The 12,364-nt window shown below is 38.1% G+C and overlaps 1 long non-coding RNA gene across 3 annotated transcripts in view; it reads left to right on the top strand.

Annotated features, from left to right (window-relative positions):
• Nucleotides 1–5,109: 5,109 nt before the first annotated feature.
• Nucleotides 5,110–12,364, top strand: part of LOC309497068 — a 29,395-nt gene continuing 22,140 nt past the window's right edge. Inside the window, exons 1-2 of one of the 3 annotated variants that reach the window (XR_014205346.1) lie at nucleotides 5,116–5,224; nucleotides 5,418–5,497. This is a non-coding gene — a long non-coding RNA (uncharacterized lncRNA). Of the gene's footprint in view, nucleotides 5,498–12,364 lie in introns of all 3 variants that reach the window. The other 2 variants (XR_014205345.1, XR_014205347.1) reach the window with 2 other exon arrangements.

Raw genomic sequence — 12,364 nt, 5'->3', positions numbered from 1 at the left:
TAAAAACCAACATAGTGTAGCAAGAGGACCACAAATATATATTCTAAATTTTACACAACGAATGTTCATTTTGCCTTAATTGTTCTTCTTCTTGAATTTATACTTTTTGTCTGTCCGTACTGCATCCAGGAGAGTTTTTTCTTTCAATGCATAGCTGTAGAACTCTGTGCAGCTATATCCAAAGTTGCTCTTGACTTGAATCTCACTCTTGATAAGATCCACAGAGCACTGGTTTCGTTGGTCAGTCCATGCTGCAGTCATCAGTGAAAACACTCTTTCCACATGTGCATTCGTCACAGGGATGCTAAAGAGAAAGGATCCAAGTACAGTCAAATTTGGTGTGTTTGTGCCTTGGAGCAAAGTTGACCACTTCTCCACAACAGGAACTGTTCTCTTTACAACCTCCTGCTGGCGTGGCAAAATCACACAGTATTCTTCATAGAGTTCATCCATGTTTAGTTTATCTCTCATCTGGAGGATCTCCACCACATCACAGAGATGAGAGAAAGTCCTAACAATGCCACATGCTTGTGAAAGTTGCTGTCTGAGAAGTTATACCATTTGTCAAGGTAGCTGAGTGAAGAACTGTAGAAATTAGAGAAGTCCTGCTTGATTGCTGTTGCTTCACAGTCTGGAAACTTTTGGAGAAGTGCACTGGTTTCAGCTCCAAAAAAAGAGTCTGCCTGCCGCTGCTGGAGCTTTCTCTGAAGAGTGGAGAGAATGTCATATAACTCACAGACAGTTATATTGTCTCCCTCCAACAGCAGTATAACATCATGGAATGTCTTCAGTGCATTATGGAGGAAGGACAGATAGGCCTGTAACTGAAGAGGGAGCCCATCACCGTGTTGATCCTTTTTAAAAAGCTTCCATAACACCTTTGGACAGTGTTCCTCTCCTAATGACAGAAAGTAGGCCTTCACTGCAGGCCAGCTGACATGAAGCCTTGAGACAGCAGGCCATATACTTAGCCATCTTGTAGGTACATGCCTCAGTACAGCATGATAGTCTTGATCCACAAATTCAAACAATGAATTCAGTTCTTCAGTGCGCTTTGCAGATGATGAGAAGTGATTGTAAATCTTGTTAGTTGTACATTCGATGTCTATGTCTAGTTTGTCTCCAGCATATTTCGCACAATAATGCACGACATGAGCCATACAGTTAGCCTTGATAATGCCAGCATTATCTGCCTTCAGCTTCTGATAAACAGATTTGAACTTTCCATAATTCACACTAGCGTTATCAGCAGTGTAAGCAGAGATCATCTCCAGTCTTAGGCCATTCTCTTTCAGTTTGTTAGTAATCTGGCTGCTTCGCCATCTACAGGTCTTAACCAAGAGTATGTTGCGATCCATTCGCTATTAAAAGTGCATCTTCTCTTTTTCGTGGCCACACTGGCCATGGCTGCTTAACCTGACCGAACAGCGCGCTCTCCAATTTGAGATTGTTGACAATGTTGAGGAGGCGTTCGTGCACAACAGTTTGATTGACGTACGACTCAGCCTATCGACTACCGCTTTTATTGCTCTCCTCTGAACTATTGGACATAAGTTAACAGTACGCCTATGGACGTATCCGTGTATTTATTAGGCAGGGTCGAATGAAAAAGCGGGACAGATGCTCAGTTTGCGTGAGGCGGGACAAAGGGTGAAATTGCTGTACAGTACAACGTAAAGCGGGACAGGTGGTCACCCTAAGTTTGCTGCTCAAGAAACATTTCTGGTTATTACCAATGTTGAAAATCAATGTTTTTTTTTCAGGATTCTTTGATGAATTGAAAGCTCAAAACAGATTTATCTGAAAAAGAAAGCTTTTGTAAGTTATAAATGTCTTTACTGCCACTTTTGATCAATGTAATGCATCCTTGCTTAAAAGTACTTTTACTTTCTTAAAAAAAAAAAAAAAAAAAGATCTTGCTGACCCCAAACTTTTGAACAGTAGTGTATAATGTTACAAAAGCTTTCTATTTCAGATAAATGCTGTTTTTAAGGATGGTTTGTGTGTAATGTGACATTTTTTTAATGACATTTTAGAATTAAAGTGTCCATAAATAGGTTAAGCAAAACAAATGGTGTTTATACCTGATAATCTTTTGTACACACACTTAACTGCAGACACTGAAAAGACATACACTGTGTGGCTGAGTGTCCCTTATTTTCCTATAATGATCCACGATTGTCCCTTATTTTACTTTTCTGAAGTTGGCAACCCTTCCTACGTCTTGGATGAGCGGAGGGTGGGTAAATAAACAGCAACTTTTCCTTTTTGGGTGAACTATCCCTTTAAGATGGCAGAGTATTGTTTATTAGGCATTGAGAAAGTTCACACGATCAAAATGTTTGCTGTTTTTTTTTCTTAATCAAAGTAGTTGATTTATCTCATAATTGTCAGTTTTAGTTAACTTCAGATAAATGCCTCTAAACTGCATAGGTTTTCAGCACATGTGTAAAAACACAGATTATGCTTTTTTTTTGTGCTATACATTTCCAATCACACATTTTGCATTCAAAAGCAAACAAATTGTATGTATTTATGTTGCTTTATTTTCGCAATGATATTTGAGAGGTACTTCTATATTTCTACAACTGTCTTGTGTTCAACACTTACAGTTAAAGTGCTGCTGGTTTCACTGAATGACTCTTGTTATAGAGTTCATCATATAGACAGGAGGCGGCAGTATTATATCAAAACTGTCTGCAAAGGACATGAAGCTGTTGAGTGATAGTGTCTGCTTCAAAGAGAAATCTCACTAATGAACACCGAAACAGTGATTTCACAGTATGTGACAACAATATCGGCTTTCTGTGATTCATTCACTAACACACACTTCTGTTCATCTGTTCGATCATGACATGAGGAAGTTAAAATAAAATCATCAATATGACAGCATTAGTCTCAGAAGCACAAAGTTATCAATGACACATCATAAGACGACACACATACATGAAAACAATTAAAGAAAGATGAAACACTCACCTCAGATAATGTTGTAGAACTTTTTTTCCTCTGAGCTGTCGTGTTGAACTGACATTTTTCACTTTCATACAGGAGTTATAGAGAAAATAGTTTTTCAGAAAGAGACATCCATCAACACACTATTATATGCTCCCAGTCAGCGGCGCGTCTTCAAAGCATGACTTGATTTGCTGCTGTAATCCACTGAAGCTTTACAGGATCAGGAAGTTCACACAGCATTATCAGATCGCAGGAAGCGCATTCATGTCCACGTGTTGCATCTGTTTCTCAGTACTTGCACTGCAGGAAGTTTCTGCTACTAAAGTCGGATGTTTACAACCAGAAGTAAGAGGTTCAGTCTGTCGCTTGTGGCCAGCGTCAGGAAGGCAAATAATGACTAGAGAGAGTGAGCGTATGAATAAGAAAGGGAAGAGAATCTCCAGATCCAAACACAAGCAAAGAAGAAGATCTGCGTAAACCAGAAGGAGCGGATAGAAGTTCATGATCATCATCAGACATAAACAGTATATAAATCAAAACTGCCTAATGGGTCCGTGTATCTTTTGGTCATTTGATTTTCCTTTCGGAAACAGGTATTAAAAAACAAAAAGCAAGTGGCTATTTGATTTTTGTTTTAAAATACAAAAATTTTAATTAAAATACAAAGCGTTTCTCTTTTTCAGTGTCAAAAAGGGATGTGCGAAATTTTTAAAATGATTTGAGTTTCATTTTCTATTTCGGATAACAAAAAATAAAATTACTTTAAAACAGAAACGAAAAAAGGCCCGTTTGTTCATATTCCGAGACCGGATGTGGTTACTTATGAGACAAAAGTGCCCAATTTGACACAGTGCCATTGTTGCTTTAGCCCAGAATAAAATGTCTTTAGAACCGTACTCAGTTATGATTTTAGACATGGCAAAACAAGGCCTGTCATCCACAGAAATCTCAGCGCAGATATCACAAGTAAATGGGGGAGCAAGAGGATGTTCCGCAAGAAACGTGAGGAGATTTTGCAATGAAAATGGATTAAGTTTGATGGGACTCCCTGACGCACATTTGGAGTTGGAAGTGGCAAAAGGTATGATCCTGCTTTTTTTACCTTTTGCTACAGGGTATGTGTGTGAGAGAGAAAGAGAGAGAGTGTGAGAACGAACATGTGATATGCACAGTATGTAGCAGCCCTTCAACTTGGAATAAACAGGCTTGGGAGTGTTTCCATACGGGTGTACTTTAATTCAGACGAGTGTGCATAGCACCAACACCGTGAAAACTTAAAAGGAAAATAACAAAGGCAATTTAGCCAGATACAAAATAATCCTTTAACAAATGCACTTTAGCAAGCTAGCATCACATTGATAACAGCATAGCAGGCAACAGCCATCATGAAATGAATCTCATTACCATTTACATGAACGTATGAAATGAATTAATATGAAATAGTACATTACAATGAACCACATACCTCGCTCCGCATATCAAAGGGTGCTAGAAAGTGGTGATCCAGGGAAGGCTGCCGCCATTAACTTAACTTGGACGTTGGAGAGCTAGCTAGCAACTTCATAAATTATTCTCAAATTATTACTGCCAAACAAATCAAGCACAAAGTAGTATAACACTTCAAAGAACACTTTAGTTGAAGGTTACAGTAATATTTTCCAATCTCTGACTCTAAACATACATCGTCTTGTAACGTGTCTTCTCGTGACTTCTTGTGTTTTTATTGAACGAGCGTGAGCGTGGAGAAATTAGTCCCCCCTGCAGATAGCATGATGTCAAAATAAAAGTCACATGAAATAAAAGTATGAAACAGAATAGTCATAATAAAACACTGCTAGTGGTCATCTACACAGTATGTCCCGCATTTATATGTCTTATCAAATTTGACTGGCATCTTTTATGCCCGTTTATTACGAAAAGTAAATAAATCCCAATAAATAGCCTCAGCCTTCCATTATTTATAAATATTCACAGTCAACATAATCCTCACAACACTGATAAATTTCATAACACAAAAACGCAAACTGCACTGTCTTATTTCATGATACACACATACATCAGCTGGTATGATTTTGGAACATGGAAATCATGTTTATTTGTTATTTTCTAGACTGGACCTACATATGGAAGAAGGATGATGGAAGAAGGATGATGGAAGAAGGATGATGAAGGGGTATCTCGCCATGAAAGGAGTGCATGCTGCAGAGACACGATAGGATCAGCGCTCAGAACTATGCATCAGCCTTACCATGAAGCAAGACGTCAGGTCTGTTACTGTCTCCTCTCTAATATTTTACATAATCAAACATGTGGAAACTATGTGTAACTATGAGCTAATGTGTGTGTTTGTTTAGCTGCAGTTACTTAGCTTGTATAAGATTAAAAACTTACAGATATTTATATTTATAAGCCTATAATCAGAACAAACTGCCCTAATTTTCATTTTACTTTTTTGACAGAGACACAAATAGACATTAGGTTACAAGCTAAGTAACGGCGACAGAAAAGGCTTCAGCCAATCACATACAAGGAAACAAAGGTGACGTCACACACTGTAAAATGTAATTAGTTGACCTTACTTAAAAAAAAGTATGCCTCAAAAAAATTAAGCAAAGTAATCTTAAGATTAGTGAGTTAGAAAAGCTTGTTTATTTTAAGTGTGCAGTACTAAATCAAGTAGTACCACTAGCACATTTTTTTTATGTTCATGTAACTTAATAGCCATGCTTAGTGTTAACTTATTTTTTTCATTTTGTGTGGATTGCTTGATATAAATTTAACCTCACTTAGAATTACTAAATACCTACAACTTAACACTTTTAGTTCTGCTCACTCATTTTTCAAGTTCACTTAAATGAAAGAAACCAATTTCCTTGAATGGGTCCTTGTTGCAGCTGCCCAGGTTTGGGTCCAACATGTGGCCTTTTCTTATCTATTTTTGCTGTTACTATCTAATAAAGGCAAACACACCACAAACATATACTTTAAAAGAACATTCACTGGGTTGATTCAGCTCCATTACAACATTTATTCAATGCACATTCAAGTACAAAACAGCAGCTAAACAACAAACTTGTGGTTTGATTTTACTGTAGAAAATGACATGGAAAAAATATTAAAATAAATAAAAAATAAAACCACATTTCTGTGAGCTAATTCTTTTTCTTTCTTTCTTTTTTTGATATTATCTTTTTATTTGGAAAGGCAAAATCCCATCACATACATTAATTACAATTTTAGTCATTCAAGTACATAGGTAGGGATGAATTCAGAAAGTTTAGATGAGTTGTCCATATTGCCCTTCTGAGTTTTCCTTTTACGGACCACTACTTATTTCAGTTGGGAACAATAACAAAGCAGAACGGAACCGGAATGCGCACCACCTCAGGTAAATAAAACATCACTTAAAAAGAGCGCAGGTCTACACAAAGCACAAGTACAGTCAAATGAAATCAGATCTGATTGGTTTTACATACTCAGTCCATTTGGTCCAAATCTTATAGAATTTTTCTTTTTCAACTTTGAGGGAAAAGGATATATTTTCCATAATATAAATCTCATAGACAATTTCAATCCATTCATCAATGGTGGGTGGATCTACTTTTAACCATTTCCTCATAACAGATTTCTTACTGGCTGCCATTAGTATCGCCAGCAATTTTTTATCGTTGATATTCCATGTTTCGAACCCTAGATTGCCCAAATATACAGTTTCACATTTGAATGGAATGTTTACATTAAATACATTGTTTATATGTTTGTGGATCTCTTCCCAGTAAGGTCTAATTGTCTGGCAGTCCCCAAAAATATGGAAGTGGTTGGCTCCATTAGACCCACAAAGTCTCCAACAGGCATCTCCGCTGATAAAGAATCTTGCAATGTTTTTCCAGCAGAACTCCCGCCATGTGTTTGACCCGGTTGATAACCATTGTAATTGACATATTTTCCCCTAGCTCTCCTGTGTGATCATCACTTTCACTTCCCTTTCCCATTTCTTCTTTATGTATTCTGTATTCTCTTGTTTAGATAATTGTATGGTATTGTATAATTTGGAGATAATTTTGTTGCTTGATCTGGGTTTACTTAATGATAAAAATACTTCCAGGAACCCTGACTCATCTGTTCCTAAAACCCCTTTAAGATTTTCGTTAAAATGATGTCTCACTTGCAGGTACCTAAAAAAATCATCTTTTCCCAGTCCGTAATCTTTCTGTAGGGTTTCAAAACTCCGGAATGCCCCTTTGTGGATAAATAAATAATAATTAGTTGTTAAAACCTTTTGAGATCCATATCTTAAATCTGCCATCGATCCTGTTTGGTGCAAAGTCTGAATCATAGGCACACCATCTCATAATTTTAGATGCTTCTCCTAATCTGCAAATTTTGACTATTGTCTGCCAGGACTTCAGAGAGCTGCCTGTTATAGAGTCGTCCGGGATTTCCTGTTCTTCTAGTAATTTGTTATCACTTAGTAGGGCTGTTATTGGGATTCTGTTTAACATCGTACTTTCTATTTCTTTCCATGCTGCAGTGTATGTTGGCGAACACAGGCAGACTAAAGGTCTCAGTTGGGCTGCATGGTAGTAATCCTGTAGGCAAGGAAGGCCCATTCCACCCTTCTCTTTCCTTAACTGCAGTGTCTTAAATTTAATTCTGGCCCTTTTCCCTTGCTACACATAGCTTGCTATCAGTCTGTCCCATTCTAAGAATTGTTTAGATGCTATTTTGACTGGCAGACACTGAAAAAGGTATAGTAACCGTGGAAGAATATTCATCCTGATTGATTCTATTCGGGAGCTTAAACTTAAAAAGGGAATAACATTCCATCTATGTATATCAGATTTTATCTTTGAATTTAATGGGCCATAATTGATGTCGTACAATCTTGAGAAGTCCCTAGGTAATAAAACACCCAGATATTTAATGGATTCAGCATCCCATTTCCAATTGTACATGGTCTTAATTGAGGATGGTGGGTCATAGTTAAATTTTAATATTTGAGTTTTATTGATATTAATTGTATAACCCAAAATGAAACCAAATTCCTCTAGTAATTTCATCAATTTTGGGTGTGTCTGAGTAGGTTGTGTTATATTTATCAATAAATCGTCAGCAAATAGGGCCAGTTTTTGCTCCCCAGATTTCATTGTTACCCCCTTTATATCCGACCTCTGCCTAATCAGTTGACTCATGGGTTCTATAAACAAGGCAAAGAGGAGCGGCGACGCACAACACCCTTGTCTCGTTCCTCTTTCCAGAACAAATGAACTGGTTAGATCTCCATTGATTTTGATTCTAGCCGTTGGTTTGTTGTATAGAGCTGCAAATGTGTCAATTATAATCGTATGGAAACCAAATTTTGAAAGTACTTTATATAAAAATGACCACCTCACTGAGTCGAATGCTTTCTCTGCATCCAAACTTAATATCAGTGTCTCCAGTTTTTGTTGTGTGATTTGTCTTATAACGTGCAGCGTTTTCCTGATGTTATCTTGGGTCTGTCTTTGTCTGACACAGCCAGTTTGGTCCTTGTGTATTAATATTGGTAATATCAGTTCTATTCTTTTAGATAATATGGAGGTGAATAGTTTGTAGTCATTATTTAAAAGACTTACAGGACGATAATTCCCACAATCCAATTGGTCTTTCCCCTCTTTAGGTATGACCGAGATCATTGCCTCCCTCCATGAGGGGGGGATATTTTTGTTTTCTAAAACCCAATTAAACATTTTAATAATGTTGGAATTAGTTGATCTTGCATTGTTTTGTACCATTCTGTGGTAAAACCATCAGTCCCTGGAGACTTACCCCCTTTCATTCTCCTGATTGCTGATTGAATTTCTTCTTTTGTTATTTTAGATATACATTTTTCATTTTGTTCATCAGTGATCTGTGGGAGATTAATTTGGGCCAGAAAGGCATCGATCTGATTGTCGTTGCTTGTCTGTGGCTGGGAATATAATGTTTTATAGTATTTTAGGAAGCACTGCTGTATTTTTTCCAGACTAGTTTCTATTTCATTTGTTGCGGAGTTTCTTATTTTGTGAATAGTTCTATCCGCTTGTTGTTTTCTTAACCTATATGATAAAAGTTTCAGTGATTTCCCACCTACCTCATAGTATTGTTGTTTTGTGAAAAGGAGCTTTTTTTCAATTTCCTGAGTATTTATTTCATCTATTTCTTTTTTTAGTTCTTTAATCTTATGTTTGTTCTCATTTTTGAGAGACTTGGCATGTTCTTTCTGTAGTCTCTTCAAAACTTCCTCCAATTTTTTTAGTTTTGTTCCCTTAATTTTCTTCTCATATGAGGATATGGCTATTATTTTGCCCCTAATCACCGCTTTTAATGCATCCCAGAGAATAGGTGGGGTCACTTATTCATTATCATTAATATCCAAGTACAACTGAATTTCATTTTTCAATTTATCTTTAATAACTGGGTTATTCAGAATGTTTGAGTTCAGTCTCCAGAGAGTGGATTTCTTCTTATTATTCAGATGGACTGACATATAAATGGGACCATGGTCTGAAATAGTGCTAGCTTTTATTTCACAATTATCCACCTTACAAAGATCCCCTTTAAGCATAAAAAAGTAATCTATGCGCGAGTAGACATTGTGAGCGGGTGAGTAATGCGAGTAGTCTCGGCTCGTTGGGTTTATCTCTCTCCACACATCCACAATCCCCACTTCACGCATCCAAGTATTTAATCTTCTGCTAATGTTTTTGGCGCCAAATTTCCCGTTTGATGAATCAATTTTAGGATTTAATCGAATATTAAAATCTCCGCCACATATTAAAATCCCTTGACTTTTTGTTGTCATTAGATCAACTATATGTTTATAAAAGGACCAGTCGCTGCCCGGAGGAACATACACGTTAAGGAGACTCATCACAATTCCTTCTATTTTGCCCGTAACCATAACAAATCTGCCTTCATTATCCTTATGTTCTGATAAGTGTTCGTAATTTACAGCACCGGATATCAGAGTCGCCACTCCTCTCCTCCCTCCCGATCCATGGGAAGAAAAGTAAACATGTTTAAATCCTGATTTATTCAATTTGGCATGTTCAGTGTCATTAAGGTGTGTCTCCTGCAAGAAAGCTACCTGAATTCTATCCTTCTTTAATTTTGATAAGATTTTCCCCCTCTTAACTGGATTGAGTACCCCATTTCTTTTAAATGATGCTATCTTTAAAGACCTGTTTTGCATCTATGTGATTCCCCCCTTCATCTCGCTCAGAAATCTAGTGCGCTTCCCCCTCCCTGCAAGAACCGGCAGGGAATGAACGACTAACATATTAATAAACATAAAACCGAAAACAATTTGTCCGTGTGACTCCCTATGTAGGGGTCTGTTAACCTGACCCTGTTGAGCCTCCCAAGATGGCTCGAAGGGAAAATTCCCCCTCCTCATTCTGGAGGGAGAGGCCCTTACCTGCAACAGTCGCATGGAGAAAAATAAATAAATAAAATTAAAATAATAATAAAATTAAAAAAAGAGGTTCAAAGATGAAAAGTTAGTCCCGAACGATCCAGTCCATCCTGCCATAAAACTCCACCACTGTTTACAATACGGTTCAAGAAATTTCACAATTAACTCCTTCGTCCTCGAACTTGGGTTAAATCCTTTAGGTCCCGGAGGGGGCCGGTGATGATCTCCTGAAGGCTCGGAGTTTCTCCCTGTAGCGTGATTCCGGTCCGGCTTTGAGTGTATCCTTCCTCGCTCGTCTGTCTACTCTCTTCCAGGATAATCGCTGCACCTGCTCCATGAGCGTCTCCGGAGGTCTGGTGGTTGTTGTTACAGTGTAGCCTCTTCTCCGCAGGTCTTCTGATGCCTCCTCTATAGTATCGTAGGTTTTGGTTCCGTCGTCGTGTTTCACGCGCAGCCTGACTGGGAAGAGGGTCTGGAACGGAACTTTATTTTCCTTCAGCACTTTGCGGATCTCTGAATATTCTCTTCGTTTTTTGAGTATCAGAGGTGGATAGTCGTGATCCAGGTTTATATGGTTTTCTTGCCAGGTAAACCCCTTCCTCTGCCATGCCTTGCGGAGTAATGACTCTTTTGTTTTGAAACTTAAAAACTTAATTATTATGGAGCGTGGCGGCGCATCCGCCGGCGGCTGCGGTCCCACCGACCGATGAGCTCTTTCAATCTGCAGGTCGGGCATGTCATCAGTTAACTCGAGACCCTCATGGAGTAAATTTTCCACAAATGAGACCATCGTTGTTGATTCTTTTTCGGTTCCCTCCGGCACCCCATAAATCCGTATGTTATCGCGTCTGGAGCGACTTTCCAGATCCAGCAGCTTGTCCTCCAGCTTGGTGTGTATCTTTAGCATAGCAGTAATGACTTCCTCTGTGTTTTGGATTCTCTCCTCTGCTTTCTCAATTCGTCCTTCTGCCTCGTCCAGTCTGGTATTCACCTTCACAATTTCTTCTTTTATTGTCTCTAATTGTTCTTTATTTTCTTGGCGAAACTCCTTTAATTCTCACAGAATCAGCTCCAAGTCGGCCATTTTTCCACGTTGTTTGCTAGCTTAAACCTGTTAGCTGCTAATGTTGCTGCGCCCCGTCTTTCTCACCTCCTGTCTTCGGACGATTTTTATTGCTCTAAGTGGTGTTATGATTCTTGCCCCCTTGTCTGTGTTTTTTATGAAATAATTTATTTGTCTTATATGGGGGAATTTCTCTAATTGCTCTGGCTCAACCGGGAGCTCTCTCTCTATGCGACCATCTTGACCATTTATCAAAGAATTCTCCTGTGAGCTAATTCTATGCATGTAACAGTCTCCCAATATTAAACAGGTAAACACCTGATAACTACAGGACTTAAATCAGTGCATTTCTGATCAAAACTGAAAGTACAACAAATGCTTTTGTGTCCCAAAGTGAGCAGTCCAAGGATTAAACCAACACAAAGAAAAACATCACTCCTTGGGGTTTGTATTTGTACTACATTACAACTATTAAAAGTTTTCCCAAAACACAAATGTAAACAGGACAACCTTGCTAGGTTCTTTTCTGACATTATCATCTAATAACAACTAACAACTCTTTGCAACACAACGTGGCGCTATTTCCACCATTAGCATACCTGCATAACATGGTACAGACTTTAATGGAATTTTTCATTTTTTTCATTGAGATCGTAAATAAGCGAGAACAGTTGCATGAAAGCATCAAACTTTCTCTGATAACAGGAGAACATTAATGGCTGCAAAGCTTACAAAGTGCTATCTGACAGCCGACGGCTCTTTACTGTTCTAACCCAGAAGACTGTTCTTCAGAGTTAACAGTTTTGGTGGGAGGTTTTTCTTTCCCAGTCCAAGCATCACAGTCTGAATGAAGTTGAATGTATTTGCCATGCATTTAGGGTAATCCAAATGCAATGCATATGTATGCC

Source organism: Leuciscus leuciscus, assembly GCF_965113295.1.
Source record: "Leuciscus leuciscus genome assembly, chromosome: 4".
In the NCBI taxonomy this organism is placed as follows: Eukaryota; Metazoa; Chordata; class Actinopteri; order Cypriniformes; family Leuciscidae; genus Leuciscus; species Leuciscus leuciscus.
Note: the sequence above shows the minus strand (reverse complement) of the source record. Positions and strands in the feature narration are given on the sequence as shown.